The sequence below is a fragment of the Triturus cristatus genome, chromosome 8 (assembly GCF_964204655.1).
Source record: "Triturus cristatus chromosome 8, aTriCri1.1, whole genome shotgun sequence".
Taxonomy (NCBI): Eukaryota; Metazoa; Chordata; class Amphibia; order Caudata; family Salamandridae; genus Triturus; species Triturus cristatus.
The window spans coordinates 936522395-936536455 of record NC_140591.1 but is presented as its reverse complement, the minus strand read 5'-3'; the positions used below and the strand labels follow the sequence as shown (position 1 = coordinate 936536455).

General features: G+C 49.5%; 1 long non-coding RNA gene across 1 annotated transcript in view; it reads right to left on the bottom strand.

Moving 5' to 3' along the window:
* The window catches only part of LOC146805278 (uncharacterized), a 130141-nt gene that overhangs the window by 29169 nt on the left and 86911 nt on the right, over nt 1-14061 (bottom strand). Inside the window, exon 3 of the long non-coding RNA XR_014967442.1 lies at nt 1392-1447. This is a non-coding gene — a long non-coding RNA (uncharacterized LOC146805278). The remainder of the gene's footprint in view (nt 1-1391; nt 1448-14061) is intronic.

The following is a 14061-nucleotide window of genomic DNA, read 5'->3' as shown; positions in this document are numbered from 1 at the left end:
AGGGTCTGGACAGGGGAGAGGTTACTCCCATGTCCTTTGTCCAGTTTCGTGCCACAGTGTGAGCCAATGGAGCGCAGGACTGGTTTGAACTGGACTATGCACAGGGACACCAAATGTGCCCCTCATGCAGACTTCCAGGCGCTGGCAAGCGCACCCACCCAGTCCTAATAAACTAAATTCTGTCTGGGAGGTGGTCACACACCCCTGTGACAGGATGTCTATTGTTCTGCCTTCCCCTGCTCAAGCTTGGCTCAGCAGAAATGCGTCTCTGTTCGACAGAAACCATTTTGTGCTGTCCGGAGCTAGATGGCTGGTACTGGGAACACCGTGGGCCCCACAGAAGGCCTTCCTTTGACACCAAACACAATAGGGTTTGTTGCAGCCGTTTTCAAGATGGTCATCACGTGGTCCAATAATGCCCCTCTTTATTAGTATATGGCTGCTTCACTGACAACCTGCGAGAATGAATTCCATAGGCTGCAGGGATGTCCTGCTCATGCAGGGGCACCCTCTCACTTAGAACCAAGCACCCTGCCTTCAGGATTGTAAAGGCCTGCTATAGGGGTGACTTATAGGTTTCAAATGCAGTGACCCATAGACATAGTAAACCTATATCTTTAGTAAGTGGTGCATGCACGACCTTACACAAGCTGCAATGGCAGTCCTATAGTTCCATTTTTCCTGGCCTCTCATGGGTGGCAGAATACATGCTTCAGCACATTGGAGGCCTCTGGGGTACCTATGCCCTGGGTACATGGGTACCATATACTATGGACTGACAAGGGTACCCCAGTACCAATCTGGAGTGTATCTTTGTACATAATATAACACTTTAGGGAGAAAGCAGATAGGTTGGGGTCCTGATTAGCAGGATCCCAGTCAGACTAGTCAAAACAGCATCACATCAAGCAAAAAGTGGGAGTAACCATAAAAAGCAGATCCTACTTTCCTACACCATCCAAACCCCATCATGAAAAAAAAGCTTGCTGAGGACGATGCCAGTGTTCTGGGGTGTTTCACACAACAGCCTCTAAAGAGAGCTGGAAATCCACTCTTTGCAGTGGTTTCCTGATCGGCTCCCCATCACTTGACCCTGTAAAGAGAGCTGATATTGTGTGACACACCATGGCATTGTGTGAGTTGGCAGCTCTGCAGCATGTATAAATGATGGTCCTACAGGAATGACACGGACAGTACCACTGCAAATAAGAATTTTTAAAATGCTAATTACACTTCATGAGCAAGTAAACTGTGCATAAGCAATATGAATATACAATCCTTATGTGAATGCTCATGGAAAACGCAGCATAGAAACTGAAATTTGCCTACAAAAGTAGCTTTAAGCTTAAACTATCTACGCAAACAAAAACTGTCAACAACATTTTTCTTACCAATTTCAGTGTATGTGACTGTTTCGTCAGGGCCAGCTTTGGATAGGACTTCCCCCCTAAAAAGTTACGAACAGTAAGGTGAGTTGTTCTACAGGGAAGCAACCCTTGGGAGCAAAAGTACTGAATAACACAATACCATACACTGAATTTACTCTTCATGCAGCCCCGTAGTAATTTGCAAAAATAACCAGATTATTTAGGTAAGCAACATTTTAAAAAATCTTTGAAAACATTTTCAGGACACTGACACCACTTTAACTTCAACCTGACCGTCCTCAGACGTCATTACACTCACTGCACATGTGTGTACTTTTAACAAAGATGTAGTCACTGATGTATCTACTTAGAACTAGGCCTGGGCTAAATTTCCGTTCCGCTCGCTGAAATTGTGATAATTTGACATTTTCGCGTTCCGCGGAGAGCGCGAAAATGTCAATTTTTCCGCATTCCGCAGCTTAGCGATAATTTGTTTCTTGCTCGCGCTGTAAAATAATACATTCTCGCGCGCGCGATCGCCTTACCTGAATCACCGCGTTCACCAACAAGTTTTCCCGATCCGGTCGCGTTCTCCACGAGATGTTGGATTGTTGGTAGACATTGGCGCTGTCTCGCGACAGTTCGCACCCGCAGTAATGTCATTGGTCGCGCGATCACGTCTTTCTTCTCGCGATCATGCACCGCGAGAAGAGTGAAAACAAGATGGCCGCGCCCGCGAGAAACCGCATGGGTAAGTTGGCGAGCCGCGACCACGCAGAAAATACCCCGAACAGGCAGGAAAAAAACTTTTGCGATAATTTGCGATAGTCACTTTCGCAAATTCCGCCCACCCCTACTTAGAACAATGAAAATCTAATTTTACCTTGCTGGGATTTGAACCTATGAGTTTGCATAGTTCTTACAACAAAACCAGTTTAATTACCCAGCTAAAAGCAGGTAAAGCCTCCAGGAAAAATACCTGGGAATAACACGTGGGAATCGGCACAAAAGCCAAATTCGCATATGTTATTGCCCAAAACATGTGATGCTCGTTAACCCCTATCAACCTCCCCACCCCTGAATAGCCAGGGACCAAGACATTGGTAATTATTTTTTTTTTGTAAACAAACTTTATTAATTTACAACTCATTCACCAGTATCATCTTTAGGAGGAAACAGTGCTCATATATTGATGAATTACTTAGCATCATTTACATGTACGATTATACATTCTAGGAGCAACTTCTCTTTTGATGTCTCCGCCTCCTTCAGTGTTCCTGTGGCCATCCACCTGAACAACAGTTCTAGGATAGTTGTGATCTATAACTCTACCTGGAGAATCAATTCCATAAGCATCCCTGCTAGGCCTTACTCTTATCTATCCCAACAGTCAATGGGTTAACAAAACACCCCCTACCCTCCCTCCCCCTCTAACTCCACCCACCCCCTCCCACCGTCAGACATGTCGCTCCATCCTTCATCTCTCAGTGTTGTGAATTATTCACACTTGTAGGACATTTGGGATCACAGTGCTAGGAAGCAGACATCCGCATAAGGGGGGAGTCACCATGTAGTACCCGCCGCCCATCAACCGAGCCACCCGCTCAAGAAGGGCAATGCTGCAGTCCGTATGTACAAGTCTCCTCACTCAGGGGGTCAGTCCAGGACATTGGTAATTATGAGGAGTTAAATAACAGGTAAAATCCCAGGGCACTCTTAATGGGGACATTAATGAACAAGTTACTTACCTTCGGTAGCACTTTTTCTGGTGGATACAATACCTGCCTGTGGATTCCTCACCTTTTGAATGACCCCTGCGCCAGCATTCCACAGAAACTTTTTTCATAGCTCCCCCTCGTCGACGAGGACGTCAAAATAGCACAGCTCCACTCGCAACTTCGTAGGACTTCACCGGAGCCATAAGAAGACCTTGCCGGCGTACTGACGTCAGTTCCACCCATTGTTTCTGTGCCTTCGAGGCGCACGGGTAGACCGACCACATATTGCAAGTATACACAGTATACAATATATAAACAAATATACACAGTATATGAAATAAATAAGACGAAAAACAGGAAATGCTAAAGCCAAGACATTTCCAAACCACAAGCATCATAGATAGCAAAGCAAATCACATAGAAGTACAAGAATGTCATGTACAAAACCTTTTTCAGTATACGTAGGTAGACAACAGGGAGGCGGGTGGGTCAGTGAGGAATACACAGGCAGATACTGTATCCACCAGAAAAAGCGTTACCAAAGGTAAGTAACTTGTTCTTCTGATGGATACATCTGCCTGTGGATTCCTCACCTTTTGAACTGAATCTCCAAGCAGTCCCTCTCCCAGCGGAGGGTGCCCACCTACTCATACCAAAAAGTCCTGCAGCACAGAACGTGCAAAATGGCCGTCCCTCCTCACCTCTGAATCCAAGCAATAATGCTTCGCAAAAGTGTGGAGGGAGGCTCATGTTGCAGCCCTACAGATGTCTACCACAGGGACACCTTTAGTCAAATTTGAAGATGAAGACGTTGCCCTACTAGAATAAGCTCTAATACCTTTAGGAGGCTCCTTCTGGGCCAAGGCGTAGCATATCTTGATGCACAAGAAGATACATCTGGAAAGCGCTCTCTTATGCACAGCTTTGTCCTTCATTTGTCCCACGTAACCAACAAAGAGCTGATCATCCAGCCTCAAGTCCATGGTTCTGTCCAAGCAGAAGCAGACCGTCCTTCTAGGATCCAGGCGGTGAAGTCTCTCCTCCTCCTTGGAAGGGTGAGGGGGAGTATAGAGAGTGGGTAAAGTGACAGACTGCCCTATATGAAAAGGAGTGACCACCTTAGGCCGGAAAGCAGTTCTGGTCCTGAGAGCCATCTTGTTTGCATGGATGGTTGTAAAAGGAGGCTTAAAACTAAGAGCCTGAAGCTCACTTACCCTCCTGGCAGAGATAATAGCAATTAGAAAAACAGTCTTATTTGTGAGAAGCCTCAACGGGCAACTATGAAGAGGCTCAAAAGGAGAACCCATCAGTAAAGTCAGAACCAAATTCAAGTCCCAATGAGGCATAATGAAGAGAGTGGGAGGAAATTAATTAGCGAGGCCCATAATGAACCTCATAATTATGGAAGACTTGAACAACGAAGGCTGGTCAGGCAAACAAAGGAAGGCAGATAAAGCCGACAAGTAACCCTTAACAGTAGCCACAGCAAAACGTTGCGGGCCAAGGAAAGCAAAAAAGCTAAGAACATCAGATAAATGGGCCTTCAGGGGATCAATAGACCTCACTCCACACCACTTCACAAATCTGGCCCATCTACAGGAATACACAGATTTGGTGGAGTGTCTTCTGGCCGATACAATAACGTCCACCACATTCGGTGGGAAAGAGAAAAAACTCAGGTTGCCCCGTTCAATCTCCAGGCATGAAGGTGCGGACTCTGGAGGTGGGGGTGTAGAACCTGCCCCTGTGACTGCGAGAGGAGACATGGGCCCAGCCTTGGTGAATCTTACTCAGAACCAGAGGAATCAAGGGTATGAGAGGAAACGCGCAAAGAAGCTGCGAACCCCAATCTAGCTGAAACGTGTCCCCCAATGCTCCCTGCAACGGATACTGGAGACTGCAAAACAACAGGCACCGCGTGTTCTGCTGAGTGGCAAACCGGCCCAACTGAAGAAACCCCCACATCTTGAAAATGTGGCGAACCACCTCTGGATTGAGACGCCATTCGTGATTGGCCGAGTACTGCCGACTGAGACTGTCTGCATGAACATTCAGCACTCCGGCCAGATGATTTGAAATCACGCAAATCTGATGGTCCTGAGCCCAGGACCAGAGTCGAAGAGCCTCTCTGCAGAGGTGATACGACCCTACTCCTCCCTGCTTGTTGATGTACCACATTTTGATAGTGTTGTCCATTGGGACCAGAATTGACTGACAGCGAAAGGAGGAAAGAAAGGCCTTGAGAGCCAAACGTATCACCTGCAATTCTAGAACGCTGATGTGAAACAATATTTCCTCTGGAGACCAGAGGCCTTTTATCCCCAGATCCTCCAGATGAGCTCCCCACCCCAGACTGGAGGCATCCGTTATCACTGTGGCCACCAGTAGAGGAGGCTGAAACGACTTCCCTTGAGACCGGTTGCCTGGAACACTCCACCATAACAGATCCACCTTAGTGTTTCTAGAGATTCTGACCACCTCCCTGAGATCTCTGTTGTGCTGAAACCAATGCCGGCAGAGGCACCACTGGAGTGACCTCATATGCCAGCGCGCATGGTCGACCAACAGTATGCAGGAAGGGAACAGACCGAGCAGGCATAAGACCTTCAGGACTCGAACTTCTGCTCCTTCTTGAAACAACATAATCATAACCTGGATATTTACGATCCTCTGAGAAGGCACGATTCACAGTAGTGTCCAGTAATGCCCCTATGAAATGGATGCGCTGGGCAGGCACCAAGTGAGATTTGGGTACATTTATCAAAAAATCGAAGGCGAGCAACAGCCAAGCTGTTATCTGCAGATGATGCAGTACCAACTCTGGAGACTTCGCCTTGAGCAGCAAGTCATCTAGATAGGGGAATACCGGAATCCCCGACCTTCAGAGATGAGCAGCAACCACCGCCAACACCTTTGTAAAGACTCGCAGTGCAGACGTAAGTCCGAACGGAAGGACCGCAAACTGGTAGTGTTGAGATCCCACTGTAAAACGGAGATACTTCCGATGCGACCTCATGATGGGGATGTGGAAATACGCATCCTGCAAATCGATCAACACCATCCAGTATTCCTGTTGCAGCGCAAGAAGAGCCTGACCTAGGGTCAACATCTTGAATTGCTCCTGCTTGATGTAAAATTCAACACCCTGAGGTCCAGGATCGGTCTCAACCACCCGTTCTTTTTGGGGATCAGGAAATATCAGGAGTAACACACCTGACCACTTTCCTGCTCCGGAGCCACCTCGATCGCACCTTTCTGGTGAAAAAAGGAAGGGCGTACCCATTTTCTACAAGATTCAAAACCCAAAGATCTGACATAACGGATTTCCAATTTTGTAGAAAATGGGACACCCGGTCTCCTACAGGACCAACATGCTCCAGCATGGGGGATCTAGAGCTGTTTCCCTGTGAAACCGGTGTAGGGAACAGGAGAGGAGGAGGAGGACTGTTGTACAGCGGCCACCTGCATGCGGCCTCTTCCCTTCTCTCTCTACGACTTGTACAGGGGGTTCTGCTACTGCGGTTGTTGCTGGCGGCCTCAAAAGGAAGCCGGCGTTCCAAAAGCACGAAACCCCCTGTAAGCATAGCCCCTAGGCTGGGACTGCAGGCCTAACGACCTCGCAGTAGCCCTGCTATCCTTGAAGCGTTGCAGAGCTGAATCTTCCTTTGTCCCAAAAAGCCTGGATACATCGAAAGGAAGAACAAGCAGAGTGGCCTGCACATCCGGAGAAAATTCAGAACTTCTCAACCAGGCGTGCCTCCTGGTATCCACCGAGGAGCTAGTCATCCTAGCGACTGATTCCGCTGTATCCAGACCTGACTGAATCACTTGACGAGCTGCAGCCTGCATATCAGTCAATACCAACAGAAAATGCCCTCGTACATCATCAGGCAGTTTAGGAGCCACCTCTTTGGCTGAGTCCATCAAAGCATGGATATATCTTTCCAGCAAGCATGTGGCGTTAGTAGATTTTAAAGTCATACTTGCCAAGGAGAACGTCTTCTTGGCTGACTGCTCCAGCTTTTTGGAGTCCCTATCCCCCGGGGTGGTGGGGAAGGATCCCGCCGACTGTTTGGATGAACATGACGCTTGACCCACCAAGCTCTCCGGAGAAGGGTGGGAGGTTAGAAAAGTCAGATCCCCCGGAGCAGGCTTATAGTGTCTTGCAACCGCTCTTGAAACATGCGGGGCAAATAAACGCTTCTGCCACACCTCTAGAATCGACTCCGTTAAAGCCTCATTGAATGGAAGTAAAGGCTCAACCACCAAAGCAGGAGAGTGCAAAACTTCAGTTAGAATATTAGACCTGACCTCAGCTGTGGGCAATTGCAGATCCGACAGGTCAGCAGCCTTCCTGATGATAGTATGATAAGGAGCCACATCCTGAGAAGGCATTGCCTTTGGGGAAGAGAGCTCCCACTCTGAGGAAGTGTCCAAGCCACTGGCCTCCTAAAGACCTTTGAAGTCATCCACAGACTCAAGGATTTAGCTCTCTTCAGCTTGTTCCTGCTGTCCCTGGTACTCCTCTTCCTCCAGCAGCCTCTGAGCCTCCCTCCTGGAGCCCATCTTTGGAATCAGCGTCGGTGGAGCCAGGCGCGGTGCCGGTGACATCAGTGCCAGTGTCGAAGGAGGACCCTCAGCAATAGTCAGCGGCGCGGCTCGAAGCCGGGAAGGCGTCGGCCCAAAACCAGATAGCGCTGGATACTGCAGAATGGACGTTGAGAATCTCGGCACTGGGAGATGCCATGATGGTGTCATCAGCATGAAGGGCATGAATGGTACCTGGGGAATGCCCAAATTGTATGCAAGCGGACCCATGGGGTCAGCCGGAGCACCGGATGGGTGAGCTGCTTTGGCAAACATGCCAAACATCGCATTGCGAAAATATGATGGATCTGGACCCGGACAAGGTGGGTAAGGATCTGGAGCCGCCCGGTCTGGATCCGAATGAGGGCTGGTTGTGGCTGCGGCGCCGATGACACTAGGGCCGGGGTAGGCAAAGCCATAGGAGCTGGAGATGACTTCCTGGGCACCGGTGAATCCCTTGGCACTGGAGAATGGACCAGAGTCACCTGCAGAGAAGAAGAGGGCGAAGGCAAGATGTCATCTTCACCTTAATGCTGCTGAACCAGAGAAGCCGACCTCAAAGACTTGCCTTTCGAAGCACAATGATGAGACCCATGCTGACGCTACTTTTGTGTTTCTTAGACAACCTCAAGGTGTGCGGTGTTGTCGACTTTGACTTGGATCTTTTGCAGCCTCTCTTCTCCTTTCTTGCCCGGGCCAGGAATAGCTTCGCTTCTCGCTCCTTGAGTGCCTTCGAATTTATACCTCCAAAAGACGAACATCGTTTGATGCCGTGATCAGACGATAGGCACCAAAGGCAATCTTCATGGGGGTCCATAATGGACATTTGACCCACACAATTCCCTACAAGGCTTTAACCCTGACTTCTTTTGTGTAGCCATCGCACTGCTACACCACAGATAGAAACTGAAACAAAGTAATATCCTAAGGAAATGGAGAGTCCCAGAAAAACCGTTACGCGTCGACGGCACGGAAAAAAGGAGACTGACGTCAGCACGCCGACGAGGTCTTCTTATGGCTCCGGTGACATCATACTGAGTCACGAGCAGAGACATGCTATTGTGACGTCCTCACCAACGTCGGAGAGCTATGAAAAAAGTTTCTGTGGAATGCTGGCGCAGAGGTAATTCAAAAGGTTGTAGTGTAGTTCCTATATCCCTGATAGGCTCTGCGCATTGGAATAATATACACTATAGTTTTGACACAGGACAGAGGTTAGTATGTCTCTATCGAGTACAATAAACGTAATTACTTGTGTGTGCCAGCTAACTCAGAGGTTACTAGAAACTTCTTGAATATACAAGAAGGGATTAGTTTCTGACAACCACATAAACATGACAACTTTGTTTCCCTTAGAGTCGTTGTGACGTGGATGGACGGATGTAGGAGACCATGCCTCTATTTGGTTAGCATGGACAATGCCTAAATAAGGGCTGGATTTTCTATGCCTAAATAAGGGCAATATGAATTGTACCTATCTAAGGGCATAAATCAGGAAACCTATATACGGACTCTAAATCTACACACAACACCCACACCAGTTTCGTATGAACGACATTACTAAATCCTAAACATACTAAACATGTCTAAAAGAGAATATCGCATGATAATCGAAAACATGCTAAAACATTTCTAAAAACATATGTCCTAAAAATGCATTACAAACCCATTGCTATGCATAAGGTGCTGTACATATTAAAAGCAATGTTTCATTCGAAGTATGTGCGTGCATTGAAAATGCCAACAAGAATGAATCATAAATATAAACATATGATGAAATGGCTCGTTAATATAGAAGAAAAAAGGGGCAAACCCATTTCATATCAGGTTAACACAAACCAAATGTTGATGTAACAAGGTGGCGTAATGTCCCTGGAAGTTTTTCAAAGAATTCTGTTCTCTATGAATAGTTCTACTATAAGCAGATTACTGTGCCAAAAAATGAAAAAATACATATTTGGAAAAAAAAAATTAAGCATAGGAAAAAAGTTCCAAAGTTAGTCCCCTGTCTGAAAAGAACGAAGGCCAAATTTAGCACACTGTGTGCCTGAATCAAAAGTCAGTGTGTGGATCTGGAGAAAACATGAAATCTTCTAATCCTGTACACAAAAAATCGTCTACCGTCGTAAGTGAAAGTTGGAATACCTTGTTTAGAAGATTAACTGCACATAGATGTGAACTATCGCCTTCAGCATTGGTTGCATCAGCAATGTTCGAATTGGATGTTACCTGCGTGCCTGTTGTTTCCTCTCGTACCTCAGCAGTAGCAATTTCCGTCTGTGAGATCTCAATGAATGCCGTCATCAGGATTGGAAGCCGCTTTGGACAACACAGAGCATGGGCCGTTACCGGGTCCAGCAGAGTATCGATATCCGTAGGCATGACTGATGGGAGTGTTAGACAGATTTCTAGCACGCATTCTTCACCGCAGAACAGGGAGCGTAGAACAGGTAAGATGCAATCTTGCCAGATTGGTCTGAATGACAGAAACCATGTGGTGTTTAATTCTCGTAGACGAGGTAAACCCAAAATTTGGACGATGCGCTCACGACACTTCATCTCCAATAGACCTCTCTCTATGGTGCCTGGAGTGACGCAGGTGATGATGCTTGCCATATCGTAGCAGAAGGAGCAAAAATAGGATCCCTGCAACGAGCGCTAAAAGGAGTGGCAGTCCGCCAAACACAGAGTGCATGAAGTTTGGAAACATTCCGAGGACTGCTTGAAAAGGTGCTAACAGTCCTGCACACACGTTCTTAAATACATGTATAACACCACTCGTTTCAGACATGTTTAAGATACGACTTAACATTTCTGAGAAATGTACAGGGCAGTTTGTATACAAAAGGGTATGTATCTCCACAGAAGTCCTTGCGACTTGGAGATCATAGGTTTCTCTGGCCGAGGTCAGTGGCACTGTTTTTTGTAAAAGAATGGCGTTCATTCTGCTTAGAGTATCAATTTGTATAGAAGAGATATTCAGTGAAGGCCACAAAGGCGACTCCCTGACCGTGTCTATTTGTGGAAACAAGACTTGCATACAGCAAATGACGCTGGATGTAACCGTAACTAGATATGGAATACCTGACAACATGCCACAGCAGCTGTGATCATTCAACATAATGTAACTCCCATTAGAAAGTTGGCCAAAAATTGGATTAATCACCGCAGCCGGTGAACCTTGCAGGTGACAGGATAAGTTTGTAGTGGACCCATCACAGGCCCCGTGTAAGCTAATACCCTGACAAAGGAGAGAACCGCTTAGTGTGTGTTCACAGTTTTCACCGCTAAGAAACACTTCACGTTCCCCACTCCAACATCTATGTGTGTAAGGTAAATCCCAGGATTTCTTTTTTTTATTTTTTTTTTATTTTTTTTTTTTGGAAACCGTTTATTACAGTTTATAAAAGTTACAGGTATGGGCCTACAACCACACGGCCGGCCGCTAGAGCATCAGAAGCATATTACATACATACAGCAAAAAGTCTCTCAGCGGTGCACAGTAGGAAACCAGGGGTAATCAATGGTGTAGGCCACATAGCTCCATGCCCACAATACGGTTCCATTTTCTTAAAACTAAACAACATCAACAAACCACAACCACAAGGCAACCCGCGATCCAAAGTGACAACACGTGCTCCATAAGTGGGGGATCCAAACAGCAGCAAAACTCTGAAGAGGGGGACGGGAGTAGATCAGGGACTGGGGGACCGCGCGCCCGCGGCCGAGGGAGGGGGGCCATCTAGGGAGACGGAGCAGGCGAGGCAGCCGGTAGCAGTGGCGGCTCACAAATACCCCCGCGGTAGGCGTTCCAGGGGCCCCAGAGTTTCATCCACGCCCCAGGCTTACCCCTCGCTACATACACCACCTTTTCACGAAACATACACCAATCCTTATGCTCTTTCCAGGCCGACACCGCAGGGGGCCTCTGGGATCCCCACAATTGAGCAATATCACGCTTAGCTATCATGTATCCCAGAGTCACCCACCGCGTCTGGGGGACCGAATAATCATTAGGTTCCCAGACATTCAGCAAGCATCTCCTCGCTTCAGGCAGCAGCGCGACACGCGTAACCACTCGTAGAACCTCATGCACACCACGCCAGAATCGCTCCACCTTCGGGCACTCCCACAGTATATGCATGAAAGTCGCCAACGCACCACAGCCACGCTTACACATTCCATCACCGGCAAAACCCATACGTAGAAGCCTTGGCCCCGTCACGTAGACCCGGTGAAGGATCTTGAGCTGGACGAAACGAAGGCGAGCCGGGATGGCCACCTCTTTCGGAGAGGCCACCGCAGAAATCCAATCCTCGTCGTCCAGCTCCAGCCCGTCGGCGACCCAAGCCGCGCGGAGACTAGTCAGCAGGCACGATCTATCGTTGATCAATTTTTTGTATATGAGGGAGATCGTGCTGTCCGGGACATGGCCATCTAGCACTCTGTCCTCCAGGGGGGAAGACTCCGGAATGGATGCGACATCCGGGAAGACGGAGCCCAGCGCATGGCGGACCTGTAGGTACCGAAAGTACTCACTGCCCTGCAGCTGAAACTCCGCCTGCAGCGTCTCAAAAGTTTTGAATCCCCCCCTCGTCCAGAGATCTCCCACCGTGCTGATTCCGATCGTGTCCCACTTCTCGAAGCCCTTCGACATCCACAGGGAGCCCAACCTCTCAGATGCATACAGCGGAGACGCTCGGGTCAAACGGTCCTTCCACCCCATAGCTGCATTAGCCGCGTGCCAGACACGCACCATGACACGCGTCGGTCCCGTCAGACGGGAGTCGGGCGCGCCAGAGTAGAGCGCTCGATTATAATCGCCACCGGGCAGAAGCATCCTGTCCATCTCAAATGCCGGGTTCAAGGCGGGCCCGTAAAGGCCATGATTAATTGCAGCTAGTTGGGAGGCCCAGTAATACCGTTTGATGTCCGGGAGGGCGACCCCTCCATCGTACCACGGGAGCGTCAATTTAGCCAGAGCAATACGCGGCCTCCCGTCCCAGAACAGGCGCCGCTGGAGGCCCTCCACCTCGCGAAAGTAGCGTGCCGGGACCAAGTCCATGGTATTCTGGAGGGCGTAGAGGAAGCGCGGCAGGGACATCATTTTAAATAAGGCCGCTCGGCCGAGCGGCGAGAGCGGCAAACGCCGCCAGCGCACCACGTCCTCCCTCAAACGCTGGAGGGGGGGCAGCAAGTTCCGCTCATAGCGGGCCTCCGGGTCAAGAGTGATATATATACCCAGGTACCGGAAACCCTGGGAGGCAATCTGGATCGGACAGTCCCGTGGCAGGACCGGAGCCTCCCCGGAAAGCACATAGACACAGGATTTCGCCCAGTTGATGACCAGGCCTGAGTTGCGACCGAAGGAGCGCAAAACATCAACCAGGACGATCAGTGATTTGCGCGGGGAGGCGAGATACAAAAGGATATCGTCAGCATAGAGGGACACACGGTCCTCATGCTCGGGGGTCCAGCGGAGACCACGGATAGAAGGGTGCCACCGCAGCCACTCCGCCAGGGGCTCCATGGCCAGGGCGAACAGGAGAGGCGACAGGGGACAACCCTGTCGCGTGCCCCGCCCCAGCGCGAATGGGGCCGATACTCGCCCATTCACCACCACCTGTGCCAACGGGCCCGAATAGAGCAGTTTGACCCAGCTGACGAAACCCGGGCCGAACCCAAACTTCGCCAGCATCGCCCAGATATATGGCCATTCGAGCGTATCAAACGCCATGGTGGCGTCCAAGGACGCCAAGATGGCCGGCTCCCGCACAAATGGAACACGCGCGAGCACCCCATGTAAGCGCCGCAGATTAAGCGCCGTGTTGCGGTGTGGTATAAAGCCCGATTGGTCTTGGTGGACCAAATCGCCCACCACGGCAACCAACCGGTTGGCCAACACCTTGGCGAGGATTTTGGGCTCCGCGTTCAAGAGCGAAATCGGCCTATAGGATGTGACCCGTTCACGGGGCTTCCCCTCCTTATGGATCACTACAATTGTAGCCAGACGCTGGTCCGGCGGGAGGGAGCCCTGCGAGTGGGCCGCAAGGAACATCGCGCGCAGGTGGGGCGCCAACACATCCGGGCGTAGCTTGTATAGCTCAATGGGAATACCATTGGGGCCCATGGCCTTGCCGGATGCAACCGAGCGAATGGCCGAGGCAATTTCGTCCGAGGTGGGCGGGGCATCCAGCGAATCCCTGTCCTCCACCGTAAGGGAGGGCAGTGCGATGTCCCGAAGCAAGGCATGGGAATCTTCCTCCGAGCAGGGAGAAACCGGGGAGTAAACTTCGCGGAAATAGTCCGCGAAGCAGGAGACAATGGCTTCCGGCTCGGTGACACACACTCCATCCACGCTCTCAATCAAAGGCACCACGCGGCTCGCT